The sequence below is a fragment of the Arachis hypogaea genome, chromosome 16, assembly GCF_003086295.3.
Source record: "Arachis hypogaea cultivar Tifrunner chromosome 16, arahy.Tifrunner.gnm2.J5K5, whole genome shotgun sequence".
NCBI lineage: Eukaryota > Viridiplantae > Streptophyta > Magnoliopsida > Fabales > Fabaceae > Arachis > Arachis hypogaea.
In genome coordinates, this window is record NC_092051.1 from 144,189,032 (window position 1) to 144,204,519 (window position 15,488).

Here is a 15,488-nt window from a genome sequence, read left to right on the forward strand (position 1 = left end):
AATGTGATACATTGTAAAAGACTACGGCGATATGCAATCAATGCAAGACCAAATGAAAAATTCAAATTTGATTGGAAACAAGCATTATGTAATTAAAAGAATAAAAATATGGGTGAATTAATAAAAAAAAAACAAAATTCTAAAACGAAAAATATATTAATATTTAAAGCAAAATTAAAAAATACGACAAAAAATTGATTGTAAAACATATATTTATGAATTTTAACTGAAACACTCCATATATAGAATGTCTATAGAAATATAATAAAAAATGATAAATGTTATAAAGAGTCATAAGAATCTATTATTTTTTGCCATTACTTTTAATTATCAACCAATTTTTTTTAATTTAATAATTTAACAAAATATTTTAACCCACACTTTTAAATATTAATAACTAATTAATAATAAAAAATAATAAATTTTGATAATTTTTTAGTATTTTTCTAAAAAGATATTAAATATTAAATACGCATTAAAAAATACGATGGTTAATTGATGATTACTTTTTGTATATACATAGTATAATTTTTTTTCATTTAATATATTATATTATATGATTTACCATGGATTGAAGATATACTAAAAATTAGTCCAACCACACGTATTATTGTTAGGTTATTTTATTTCAATCTTACAATTTTTATTGACATGAAATAAAAAGAAAGCTGTAGCTACCAACAGGTATCTTGCTTTCTATTTTAAATATTTTCTGCAGTATTTTAGCAAATAGAAAAAGCAAACGGAAGAAAATAATAATAAGAAAAATGAACAATTCAACATTCGACAAGAGTATAAAATTTAAAAAAGAGATTATGCCGTTATGCTATATATAAATAGACAAGAGTAAAATTTTTCAAGTGTTTAAAATTGCTTTTCTTCTATATTTGTTTATTGTTGTTATTATTATTATTATTGTTGTTGTTGTTATTGTCGTTGTTGTTTTGCATATATTTAAATGAGAAAATAAAGATTGAGGCCGTCAATAACCAAGTTTGTGGAAACTTTAATTTTGGTTAGTTAGGAATCTCAAAATCATGGCAGACAATAAAATTAGTCCTAACCTTATTTACTCCTTATCCATAGAGTTGGTTGAAGAGTTTTAAAGGAGTCACAGATAAATTATTCTTTTCTCTTATTAAATTGTTATGAATAAATATTTATAATGATTTCTGAAATTCATGTCATTACTTAATTTAGTCTTTTAAATTCTAATTTTATTATAATGGTCTTTCAAATTAAGCTCTGGGTACCATTGTGGTCCTTTAACCGCTTTTCGACGCTAAATCGGCAATTATTGTGATGATGTGGCATTTCGTTGCCATGTTAGAGATTGCAATAGCTAGTTGACATGACAAGTTGCAATTGAGATCCAATTTGGTCCCTCCTCACCTTACCACTTCATTTTCAGTGCACACTTGTCTTTCCTTCATCCAATTTCACTCCATTCTATCCCAACACTTCTTCGATTTCAACTTCCCAAAATTGTTGGCCCCAACGACAAGTTCTACCTTCGACAACTCCTACGATTTTTCTACCTTCTACCAAATCTAAGCGTAAACCGCTCGTACCCGCCAACTCTAGGAAGAGGACTTTGAGAAGAACCAGTCCACCTACTTCGTCACCATAGTAGACGTTAAGAACGGCCCAAAGAAGAGGAAAGATCCCCCCAAGTGAGGAAATCGAAGAGCTTCAGCTTGGAGGTCGTTGATTTGGAGGAGATCAACAAATTTTAGAGTTGTCTGGTTTCGTCCTCTCTTGTTGACGACGATTCACTTTTTTGTTAGAAGATATCAGTAAATTTGATCTTGTTGCCTCTTATGTCATTGACAGTGGCTTTGATTCTATCTATTTTCTTAGCCTTATCGCGAAGCAACTTTGAATGTCCAAACCATGGAGCATCCTCCCCAGGTTGGTTCTATGCTTGTATATTGTCACATTGACAACAAAGGTGTTGATGACATCCTCAGCTTCGTGAGCGACATCTCTGATATGGCAAAGAACTTCTTTGTGTATTTCTTTTTTGGTTTTTTCTTCAAATATTTTGAAGAATACATTAGAGGGTTGTGTATATAAGTAAGGAATGGATTGATTTGTGTTTAGAAACTGAACTAACGATGGTTGATGTAGGAAACTGATGTTTGGAAAGGAGAAGAAAAAGAAGAATTACGGATGAGAATGAATTAGGGTTACAAAAAGGGAGGAACCAAATTATATCTCAATTAAAATGTTATGATGTCTAATGTGGGCAATAGAATGCCACATCGTTGGTGACTCAACGTCGAAAAAAGGATCCAATGATAATTTTTATACCTAGAGTTCGATATAGGGGACTACTAAGACTAAATTTGATAATGGCGTGAATCTCAGGGACATTATAAGAATTTATTCAAGTTGTTATCCTTGTCATTAAGAAGAAGAAGAATTGATGAAAATGAATTTGGATTATAAAAATGGGAAACCGAATTGGATCTCAATTGAAATGTTACTATGTCTAAAGTGGCAATAGAATGTCACATTGTTGGTGACTCAGCCTCCGAAAAAGGTCCAGAGATTATTTTGGTGCCTGGAATTTGATTTGGGGACAAATATAATAATATTAAAATTTTGAAGACTAAATTAGATAATGACGTGAATCTTAAAGATCACTATAAAAATTTACTCAAGTTATCATACTTGTCATTATAATTTTGCTTTAATTGGTTGTCCTAGAGTAGGAACAAGTAATTAGGGCTGAAAGTGAGTTGAGTTGAGCCGAGTTAGATCAAGCTCAAGCTTGACTCACAAAAATTGGGTTTGGCTCATGGCTCGACTCATTAACAGTCGAGCCTATTTCTTAAGTTCAAGTTCGACTCACCAAAAACTCACGAGTTGGCTCAATCTCACAAGCTGACTCAAATAATAGAAACATAATCTATAATTCTATATCAATAAATCATAACTTATATATTTTAAAAAATATTTAAAAAGATCAATTTTATATATTTTTTTATCTATCAATAAATTATAAATTTTTTATTTATGTCTTATATCAAAATTATATATAAAAATAAATATAAAATTTTAAATAATTAAGATCATTAATATATATATATATATAATTATATATTACTATTTCATATGTATATATATAATATTAAAAGTATAGATTAAATGCATATAGGAGAGTATATATATATATATATATATATATATATATATATATATATATATATATAATCGAGCCAGCTCACGAGCTAATGAGCTGAACTTATCCAAACTCAAACTCGACTCATTTAATTTATGAGCTAAATTCCAGATTCAAGTTTGGCTCACTAGCTCACAAGTTTAACTTATCGAGCTATTAACGAGTTGAGTTTAAACTGACTCATGAACTGACTTGACTCACTTCTAGCCCTAGGAACGATTCCCCTCTCTTTTTTTTCATTTTTGCATTTTTTTTTTTGCTATTTAGGAATACATTCCTATAAAAAAACGTTGAATAATTTTAGAAGAGTAGTATCGTTATCAATTTGATTATAAAAATAAAATAATATAATTAAAATAAAAGGTCGTTATCAATTTAAAAATAATATTATTATTTTCCTATTAAATAATCAAATAGAAATTCATCATGTGATACAAAAATTCTCCATAAAAATAAAAAATAGCCACTAAAGTCTTCAGTTCATACTTAAAATTCTTACATAGTGCACAAAAAATTATCACAAGTGAAGGACAAAACTAATCCAATTTTATGTGTAGAAATTAAGGGAGTGACCTTTTCTTGAAAACTTGCTAATTTACTATAATAAATATTTTATAAGTATTCAATCCATCTCTATTTGCATGAAGGCGAGGGGATCAAATTTGTTATATAAAGTTAATTAAATAAAAATTAAAAATACTTATTATAGCAAATTAAGAAGTTAATTAAATATTTTTAGGTACAATAATATAAAAATAAATTTTATTTACTATATTAAAATATATTTTTTAAGTAAAAAAAATTAAAAAATATAAATTATAACTTTTAAAATAATATATTTTTTACTTTTTAATACTTATATTTTAATATAAAAAAATTTTTAAACACAAAAAAATAACTATTTTTAATAACTTAATGACGTCTAAATAAATTCTTTTTCTACAACCAGAACAATTTTTTTGAAACCAAAACAAAAAATACAACACATAGCCCATAAAAACCACAAACACTCAACTTCAACTTCCATCTTTTAAAGTGTTCTAGTTCTCTTGTAAGGAGGTGGTGTTTTGGAAATTTGACTGAAGCAGCAACCATGAAAGGGTGTGGGTTAGAAATGGCAAATTTTTTCAAAATGTAGGATTTTTACAGAAATTGTTCTGAATAAAAATTTAAAGATGGAGAATTTTTTCCACAAAAATAAAAGCAAAATTTTTTTGAGATAGGCACGGAAATCCGAACAGACATTTTTGTTCCGTCCTCGATAATCCCTAAATTATTAAATCTACTTAAGAAAAAATCATCCTCATGTCTAATAATTAAAAAAAAGCATATTAACTAATTTTTATTATAAATTTGTTCTTTTATCTTTTTAAGAATTTAAAATTTACGATTAAAAATAATTAAAAAAACAAGCTAATATTAACTAAAGAAAATTAACTTCTTACTTAAACTTTTGTTTTTTAAATATTAAAATAACGTTGATTTTTATTATAAAGAAAAGGTATACTAAAAACATTTATAAAACTCACTCATTATAAAAATATTATATATTTGTCTTTATCATATATATAATGACTTGTGGAAGTGTGATACACGCACTTGTGCAGAGAGAAGACTGACTTAGAATTTATATCTAACATTTTATTTTTATGAAAATATTTTCATTTTAACTGATTTTCTTATGAAATATATTAAATTTATAATTTTTATATGAGTAAAAAACTATATCACGTAACAGTTTAATTTATTACTTTGGTTTATATATCTAACAATGTAATTTTTCATGAAGTTATAAGTCAATTTTTTTTTTGTAAATTTATTTCTTTTGTCCTCTCAAAAATCCATGGGTCCATCATAATTTGTTTTTAGACTTATTTGATTTTTTTTTTTTGAAAAGTCTATAAATATATTGTAAAATTCTTTGTCGGGTACTCTTATCAATCTCATAGACATTTGTTAAGTATATATGGCTGACGATGTCAAATTTCTGTTAATTGATGATGTTATCTTCTAAAAAAATTAAGTTTAAGTTAGAAATAACGTTATTAAAATGTAAGTTTTATATTTAATTTTGTAAATTAAATTATAATTTAATTGATATGATATTTTAATTATATTTTAAATTATATATAGTATAAATATAGTTAATTTTTTTATATTGTATAATTATTTATTATTTTTTATTCTAGAAAATTTTAAATTTTAATTTGTATGTCAGGTTAAAAAGTTATATTTTATAATAATTTTTTAATATCAAAAGTTCCAATGATAATTCTTAAGATGTTAATAAGTCAAAAGATTATTTATAATGAATTTTTAAAAATTGTTATCATTCTAGTTTAAATTCATAAGTTTATAAAAATATAGATTTTTTAGAATTTGAATTTTGAACTACAACACAATAGTTAGATTTTTATTCTTTATCGTTTTGGTTTTTTTATATTTTATTTGAATTTAAATTAAAAAAAAAATTTATTAACATTTATGTTTTAAAATTAATCTTTATTAATTTAAAAGTAAAAAATATTAATAATCTATACTAGTAGTAAATTGAATCAAACTGATTTGATTTACTGTGTGTATGTCGTACTAATAATAAATCAAATTAATTTAATTCGATTTACTATTTAAATAAAATGCACATAATAAATCAAACATATAAATAATATAAATAACGTAAATTGAGTCAAATTATTTATATAAAAATATTTAAAATAAGAAGTATAACCAATTCTAATTTATGACATCTACATTATTTTAATCTCTATTAATTTTATTAGCGTAAATTGACCTATAATTTCTTATAAATTTAATAAAAAATATAATTCTTTATGCCATTCAACTCCTAATCAAAGAAATTTCCTAGTTTAAGTAAATTTTGACTTTCAACTTGGACCTAATCTTCCTTATAGAATATAGACTAGGCTACGTCCTTCATATTCTTAGGGTGTGTTTGGCAAACCCGTTTTAGATGATAAAAGTGCGTTGAAGTTTCTTGAACGCTGCTTTTTGATGTTTGGCAATCTTTTTCTTCTAAACGTAGAAGTGATTTTGCAGTTTAAAAGCGCGTTTACTGAAAACAAAACATTGTTGCTTCTTCTGCGTTCACTTCAACGTGAGTTCACCTTTAATGATCATTATTAGTTTTTTCCAAAAGAATTTTCATATTTATTTCAAGTCATTTCAAATATTTTAAATTTTTTTTGAATTTTTAGTATTTTTTTATATTTTGGTTTTTTTATTAAATTTGTTATTTTAATTCTATTATAATATGAATTATTGATCTTATTAAAAATGATAAAGTAAATAAAAAACTAATCATACATAACAATGGAATCATAAGTAATAAAATTTTACAGTCCAAAATAATACTAAATAAAAGAATACTGAAAATACTAATAAAATTATAGAATATTTTTTTGTTTGACATTGTGAAATTTATTATTATAATTCTTGTTCATTGTTTATTATTCTATTTTAGAGAAATATTAATATATTTTATTAATATTAGTTAATTTTAATTAATATTTTATTTTATATTATTAGAATTTAAATTTAAAACTTAGTTTAGAATATAATACTTTAGATTTAAAATGTCAAGTAAATTTCAACTAAAAAATAATAAATTTTATTAGTGATGTAGTATTGTTTTATAATTTATTTATTAGTTAGTGGATTGTTATTAATAAATTACATCACATTATTTCATGTATAAGAATTATAAAATCCGTGGAGATACCTCCTGTGGAGTGGCCGGTGTCATATTCAGATAGCTTAAAAAATGAGAAGGTTTCTAACGCGAATATAATTTCGACCCAAAGAGAAGAATGAATATTCAACCACTACACTTCCCCTCTAATTTTCTACCACTACATATTTTTCCATGCATATATTCCTGCTCATTCTGATCTCGCAAATTAAATAAGCTTCATCTTCACCATCTCAAAAAACTAAAATTAAACACGTGCATATATACAATTGCCGCCATGCTTCAAGTTACGAAGGGAGTTATTGATGACGAAGGGAGTTATTGATGACTGGACTTAATCGGAAGGTTTCGAATTAAAGTTGTGACGTAATAATTAGAATCTCAATTTAATTTGTAAAATTATTTGATATTATAATTTTAAATGAATCTATTAATTTTATAAAATTTTGTATTAAATTTTATAATTTTATTATTTAAATTTTGTTAAAATTTTATGTTTTATATTTTTAATTTATTTTTTTGATTTCACATACAATTTAGATTTTCTCCATCTTAGTTGTGATTAAGCACCCGTTTGAGAAATTTTTAAAGAAATTTTTTTAAATTTTTGACTTATGAAAAGTAGTAGTATTAATGTTTGGTGTAATTTTTAAAATCAAATTACAGCTTTTTAAAATTATTTAGGAGTTTATAGAGAAGGTAAAAAAAATGACTTCTCTCATAATAGTACTACTATTTATCACATTTCTATAAAATAAGCACTTTTAAAACTAAAAACACAAACACAAAATAATTTATTTATAAGTTACTTTTAATATAGTCATTTATTGTTTAAGTTATTTTTTTTAAAAGTAACTTAATTAAGCTGTTTTCTCAAACTGGGCACAAGTGTATAGCAATCCGCATAACAACCGTGGGAAATGGATCCTTTCCATTTTTCTAATACTTGAAATAATAAAGTGTGATTTCTCACCTTTAATTCTATAAGTGGGACCAAAAATAAATAAGAGAGTGAGAATAATAAAAGGAGAGATTAAACACTAGACACCATTCAATTTTTTTTTCATTGAAAAAGATCTACTCCCACAACTGTAGTGATGTAGTGTACGTAAAATCGTTTTTGAAAAAATAAATGCTACGAACACATCAAGAAACAATAATCAAATTAGTCATGATGTATTTATGTATAAATATATTTGTTCGAGAAGTGTTAAAGGATCAGTAAACTTTGTAATTTGTACTTATTAATTAGTTATCATTAATATTTTTAATGATATGAAATTATATTTAATAGTATGAAATTATTTACTTTTTTTATTGATTAAGTACTAGTTATATTTTAATAAAAATATTAACCTTTAAATTTTTTTATATTTATTTTATAATTTATTTTTATTATGTATTTTATATTGTAACATATATTTTATAGTAAAAATACACATTTAACCGTCTTCATGTATTCTTAGCTATTATCAACTTTATGACCATGTGAATATAATTATATGTCAATTTTTATCTTTCAAACAAATGACTGATTTAACTATTAATTTTTTGAGTCCGGCCCATGTGGCATCATAGTTTTAAAACTTAATGGTAAGTGTCAAAATTATTAGAAGAAAAAGTTTGCATCACTAAAAGTCCATTTGAAAAACTTTAGAAGTAATTTTTTTTATTTTTGACTTATGAAAAGTAATATTATTAATGTCTGGTGTAATTTTTAAAATCAAATTACAACTTTCTAACAAGCTATTTAGGACTTTATAGAGAAGTTAAAAAAATGACTTCTCTCATAATATTTCTATTTTTCATCACATTTCTATAAAATAAGCATTTTTTGAGTTAAAAATTCAAACACAAAATAACTTATTTATAAGTTACTTTTAACAGAGTCATTTATTGTTTAAGTTATTTTATCAAAATAAACTTAATTAAGTTGGTTACCAAACTGGACATAAGAGTCTTTTAATTAAGTCAATATATTACTGCTAATAACTTTACTTTGGGTGTATCTAAATTTTTTTTACTATCTTAGTAAAAAGAACTATTTTTTATATTAACTACTTAAATGATTATTAAAAAAACATATTTAATGATTATATCAAATATTTTATATTAATACATCAAAATTAAATTTATATATAAAATAAGTTCAAATCAACGAATTATAACTCAAATGACATAATTTTTTCATATTCACTTAAGATATTACAAATTTAAATTTTCCTATATGGGTGATGAATGCATCATTTTTACGAATCACTGAATTTTATTACAAAAATATTTGGGAGTCAAAACCATAGGGGAGTGATAACTTGTTTTTTTAGGCTTTTTTTAATACATTTGTTTTCTTATTTTGTATTCTTTAATTATTGTAAAAATAAGTAGATAATTTTATAGGTAACAAATATACAATTATAGATATTATATATATATAATTATAAATGTTAAGTTAAATAAGATAATTTTATGCTATTAATTTTTTAGCATTGTTCTTTTATTAAAAAAAATTAAAAAAAATATAAAAGAAGAGAATTAATAGATTTTAATAAAAATAAGTTGAGAAAACAATAACAATTTTGAATAAAATTCACATGCTAGTTATGTAAGTAGAATTCTCTCTCAGAATCATAAAATGCACTCCAAAGATAATGAGCTTTAGTAATTTCACATGTGTTTGAAAATAAATATCAATAGCTATAGATATGACAAAAAAACATAAATAGCTTTAATTTTGGTTGATTCTCAAATTTTTGAATCATTATTATTATTATTATTGTTGTTGTTGTTTTGCATATATTTAAATGAGAAAATAAAGATTAAAGCAGTCAATAATTAAATTTGTGGAGACTTTAATTTAGTTAGTTAGGAATCTCAAAATCTTCAAAAACAATAAAATCTGTTCTTATTTGCTCCTCATCTATGGAGTTGGTTGAAGAGTTTCAAAGGAGTTGCATATAAACTATTCTTTTCTCTTACTAAATTATTATAAGTAAATTTTTATAATGGCCCATAAGATTTATGTCATTACTTAATTTAGTCCTTTAGATACTAATTTCACTATAGTAGTCCTCTAAATTGAACTCCGGATACTATTATAGTCCTTGAACCTTTTTCGACGCAAAATCGGCAATTACCGTGATGATGTGGCATTTTATTGCCATGTTAGAGTTTGTAATAGCTAGTTGACGTGATAAGTTGCAATTCAGACCCAATTTGATCCATTCCCGCCTTATCACTTCATTTTCGGTGCACACTCTTCTTTCCTTCTTCTAATCCCAGTCCATTTCCAAAACTTTTTCGCTCTCAACCTCCCAAAGTTATTGGCCCCAACGACAAGTTCTACCTTCGACAACTCCTCCCATGACTTCTCTACCTTCCACCAAATCCACGCGTAAGCTGCTTGTACCCGCCAACTCCAGGAAGAGGACTTCAAGAAGAACCAGTCCACCTACCTCGCTGCCATAGCTGACGTCAAGGACGCCCCAAATAATACCTCTCTTATCGATGGTGCCCAATTAGAGAAAAGATCCCGCAAGTGAGGAAATAGAAGAGCTTCAGTCTGAGGAAGTCGTTGATTTGGAGGAGATCAACGAGCTTCAGAGTTGTCTGGTTTTATCTTCTTTTGCTGACAATGATTCACTTTCTTGTTGAATGACATCAGTAAAGTTGATATTGTTGTCTTTATATCATTGACAATGGCTTTGATTTTATATATTTTCTTAGCTACATCATGGAGCAACTTTGAAAGTCCAAACCATGGGGCATCCTTCCCATCTTGGTTCTATGTTTGTACATTGCCACGTTGACAACAAGGGTGTTGATGACATCCTCAACTTCGTGAGCGACATCTCTGATCGCAAAGAACTTCTTTGTCTATTTCTTTTTTGGTTTTTCTTTCAAATGTTTTGAGGAATACATTAGAGGGTTATGTATATAAGTAATGAACGAATTGATTTGTGTTTAGAAACTGAACTGACGATGGTTGATGTAGGAAACTGATGTTTGGAAAGAAGTTGTCTGGTTTCGTCCTCTCTTGATGACGATGATTCACTTTCTTGTTGGAAGACATTAGTAAACTTGATCTTATTGTCTCTTATATCATTGACAATGGCTTTAATTCTGTCTATTTTCTTAGCTACATGACTACATCGCAGAACAACTTTGAATGTCCAAACCATGGAGCATCCTTTCCAGCTTGGTTCTATGCTTGTACATTGCCACGTTGACAACAAAGATGTTGATGACATCCTAGGCCTCGTGAGCGACATCTCTGATCTGGCAAAGAATTTATTTGTCTATTTCTTTTTTGGTTTTTCCTTCAAATGTTTTGAGAAATACATTAGAGGGTTGTGTATGTAAGTAAGAAACGGATTAATTTAGGTTTAGAAACTGAACTGACGATGGTTGATGTAGGAAACTAATGTTTGGAAATAATCGATGAGAATGAATTAGGGTTATAAAAAGGGGAGGGATCAAATTGTATCTCAATTGGAATGTTACGATGTCTAACGTGGCAATAGAATGCCACATCTTTGGCGACTCAATGCCAAAAAAGGGTTGAAGGATCATTTTGATGCCTGGAGTTCGATATGAGGAACTACTATAGTGAAATTAAAATCTCAATGACTAAATTGGATAATGACGTGAATCTTAGGGATCACTATGAGAATTTACTCAAGTTGTTTTAGAAGAAGAAGAATTGATGAGAGTGAATTAAGGTTATAAAAAGGGAAGAACCAAATTGGATCTCAATTGAAATGTTACAATGTCTAACATGACAATAGAATGCCACATCGTTTGTGACTCAGTGTCACAAAAGGGTCCATAGATTATTTTAGTGCCTGGAGTTCGATTTGAAGGATTACTATAGTAAAATTACAATTTCAAAAACTAAATTGGATAATAACATAAATCTCAGAAACCACTACGAGAATTTACTCAAATTGTTATCCTTTTCATTATAATTTTACTTTAATTTAGTTGTCCTAGAGTAGGAACCAACCCTCCTTTCTTTTTTTTTTATTTCATTTTTGCTATTTATGAGTATATTCCTATAAAAAAAAACGTTGAATATTTTTAGAATAGTATCGTTATCAATACTATAAGAATAAAATAATATAATTAAAATAAAAGGTCGTTATCAATTTGAAAATAATATTATTATTTCCCTATTAAATAAGCAAATAGGAATTCATCTTGTGATACAAACATTCTCCATAAAAGTAAAAAATAGCCACTAGAGTCTTCCGTTCATACTTGAAATTCTTACTTATATATAGTGCACAAAAATTGTCACAAGTAAAGGATAAAATTAAGCCAATTTTTGTGTGAAAATTAAGGGAGGGGCCTTTTTTTGAAAACTTGCTAATTTGCTATAATAAGTATTTTATAAGTATTTAATCCACCCCTATTTACAAGAAGGCGAGGTGATCAAATTTGTTATAAGAAGTTAATTAAATAAAAAAATTTATTATAGCAAATTAAGAAGTTAATTAAATATTTTTAGGTATAATAATATAAAAATAAATTTTATTTACTATATTAAAATATATTTATTTTAAGTAAAAAATATATATTATAACTTTTAAAATAATATATTTTTATTTTTTTGATATTTATATTTTTAATATAAAAATTTTTTTAAACACACAAAAAAATAAAAAAATTAATAAAAACTATTTTTTAATAACTTAATGACATCTAAATAAATTTTTTTTCTACAACCAGAACATTTTTTTAAACCAAAACAAAAAATATAACTCATAGGCCATGAAAATCACAAACACTCAACTTCGACCTCCATCTTTCAAAGTGTTCTAGTTCTGTTGCAAGGAGGTGGTGTCCTGGGAGTTTGACCGAAGCAACAATCATGGAGGGGTGTGTGTTAGAGATGGCAAAATTTTTTAAAATACGAGAATCTTTACAGAGACTGTTTCAGATGGCAATTTAAAGACAGAGAATTTTTTGCGAGAATGGAGGCAAAATTTTTATGAGGTAGGCACCAATTAGCTGAGCAAGCTTTGAAACAAAGGGTAGCCAAGATATACAATACCAAAGTCCGACATAGGAGCTTTCAACATGGGAATTTAGTTTTAAGACAGGCCGATGCCGGATCTTCAGGAACAAGGGACAAGCTCGTTCCGACTTGGAAAGAACTCTGCAGAATAAAAGAGGTATTAGGAAAAGGAACATACAAACTAGAAACATTGAATGGTACTGAGGTTCCGAAAAATTGAAATGCAACTCATTTAAAAAGGTATTACTCCTAAAATTTTTAATTTTCAAGAGAATAAAGACACTCTTTTCTTAGTTACCTAAGCTTCTAATGAGGCCTATTTGTATTTAGCAAACGTGCTTTAAGTTTTCTTTGCAAAAGTTGTGCTTAAGTAAGTGTAAGTCTCCTTTTATATTTCAATGGTTATGATAAACCTCCTTTGCAAATTAATTTTATATTTCAATGGTTATGTTAAATCTTTAGAGTATCTCTTTAGCATGTCAAAGCGGTAAAACATTAGGACATATAAAATAATCCCGAAAATCACGGAGAGACATAAAAGGTAACCTCGATTATAATCAGGGAAATACCACATAAGTATTTAAAAGTACTACAAAAGATACCAAAGTTTCAAATCAAAGAGCTCACAAAACTTAAGGAAATATTATAAAATTATAAAATAGAAACAAAATTTCCATCCACCACCTTCTTGAAGGCGTCGACTTTGGAGATGTCCAAGTCGGGAGTCTTTAATTTGATTTGGTCAATGATGTTTTGTGCGGCATCAAAAACCCCATCCATAGCTGCTTGCTCCACCCTTTTTACTGAAAGCTTGAGTTCATCAATTCTCCCTATCAGCTCAAAAATTTGTTTCTTTAGGTTTTTCTCCTTTGAATCGGAAGCAGCATTCGCCTCTTTAAGAAATTTGATCTCGTTTTCCAAAAAAGTTTGCTTTTCTTGAAAACTGGAAACCGAGGTATTCAGCTTCTGGATCTGGGCGTTGGCATCAGCAATGATCTTATCCTTTAAAAGGAAGTTCGATTGGAGGTTTGAGATCTTTACCTCGACATTGCGGCCATAAGTGGCCAAGCGGAGGAGCATTCTCTGAACTCGAGGAAGGGTGTCCTCCAAGAAAATTTTTAGCAAGTACCTCCCTCGTATCTTCATCCATAAAATGGAGATATATAAAGTCAATAGCACGAAAACCTTTATCTAGCACGTGCCTGAAGGAGGTAGGAACTGAAGCAGCAGTATCATTTTGTCCAACACTCTTTAGTTTTTTCCTAATTGGAGAGTTGGCAGGGGAATCCTCTGCCAAGACATGGACCTCAGGATCTTGCCTTTTCCCATTCTCTCCAACCCTCTGAGGTTGTAGTTGACGGCTAATAGTGGCGGAAGAAGAGACTTTGTTGCCACCGACCATGATTGGAGGTTGAGTTGCCAACCTCCTCTTCATTTCGGCAATAGCTGAAAGTCCCCGGTCATATCAACTGAAAAACAAAGCAAATAGGAACTCATGAGATAGAGAAACAAAAAATGTACCTGTTCTTGCCTGATTACAGCCGAACTATAGATCGTCCCCGAGCAATGGTAGGCCGAGCTTATCCTCGAGTTGTAGTATTCCACCACCAGCCAGCAGAGCCAAAAGGAAGAGGGGGGAAGTACCTGCAAAAGTACTCCGACGCTCAAGTCAGCTTGGAAGAGTTATTCTTAGAAGTTAACGGGTTAAGAAAGGTCTACCTTTACCGATTCTTCTTGATTGCTTTTTATAACCGAGATACTGTAACAGTCATATTCCTTAACTTACCGTTTAAGGCGTAACCGATGTAACTAATCATAAGGTTGTTTATTGCCATAAACTCGGCGCAAGGGATTCGTCGGTTATCAAGATGTTCGCCGAGCTATAACTCGTAACCGACGTATAACGGTCGTATCAGTACCAAAGCAATAAACAAGGATATGAAAGTCATGAATCTTACTAATAGTATTTCGAGCATCTTGTTCGTTTATGAGAATGTCCCTTAAAACTAGAGGATGCTCACTCCACAACATCATTAACAAATTGATACTCAAAAGTTTGTTGGCATTCACACCGGAAATTTGGATTCTCTGTGAAGAGACATTATAGTTCCAACAAAAATTAAATCTTTTGGCACTCTCCAAAGTTAGAAAGAAGGGAGTCGTGCCTTCTACCCCTCCAATTTTAAAATTTTTTTCTTTGAATCCATGATAGGATTTCTCAAACAAAGTAAATATTCTTCTATTAGGGACGCCTTGGAAAGAGACGGACCTTTGGCCTTGGGATCTAAAGGGGATAGTAAGAGTAAAAAATAGAAGAAAACTCTAAGAGCAGGCTCAATATCCAGGAACTAACGCAAAAGCTCAAAACCCCGGATAATGGCACAATAAGTGGGATGGAGCTAGGAAGGAGCACATCCAGTATATGTTAGCAGACTTATTTGGAAATCAGTAAAAGGTAAGCGAACCCCGATCCAAGAAAACAAGGTCTCGTACATCCATAGCCAATCTGGAGCGGTACCGGCATGCTCGTTTATGTGGCATAACTGATCTCCAGACCTCGGAACAACGAAGATATA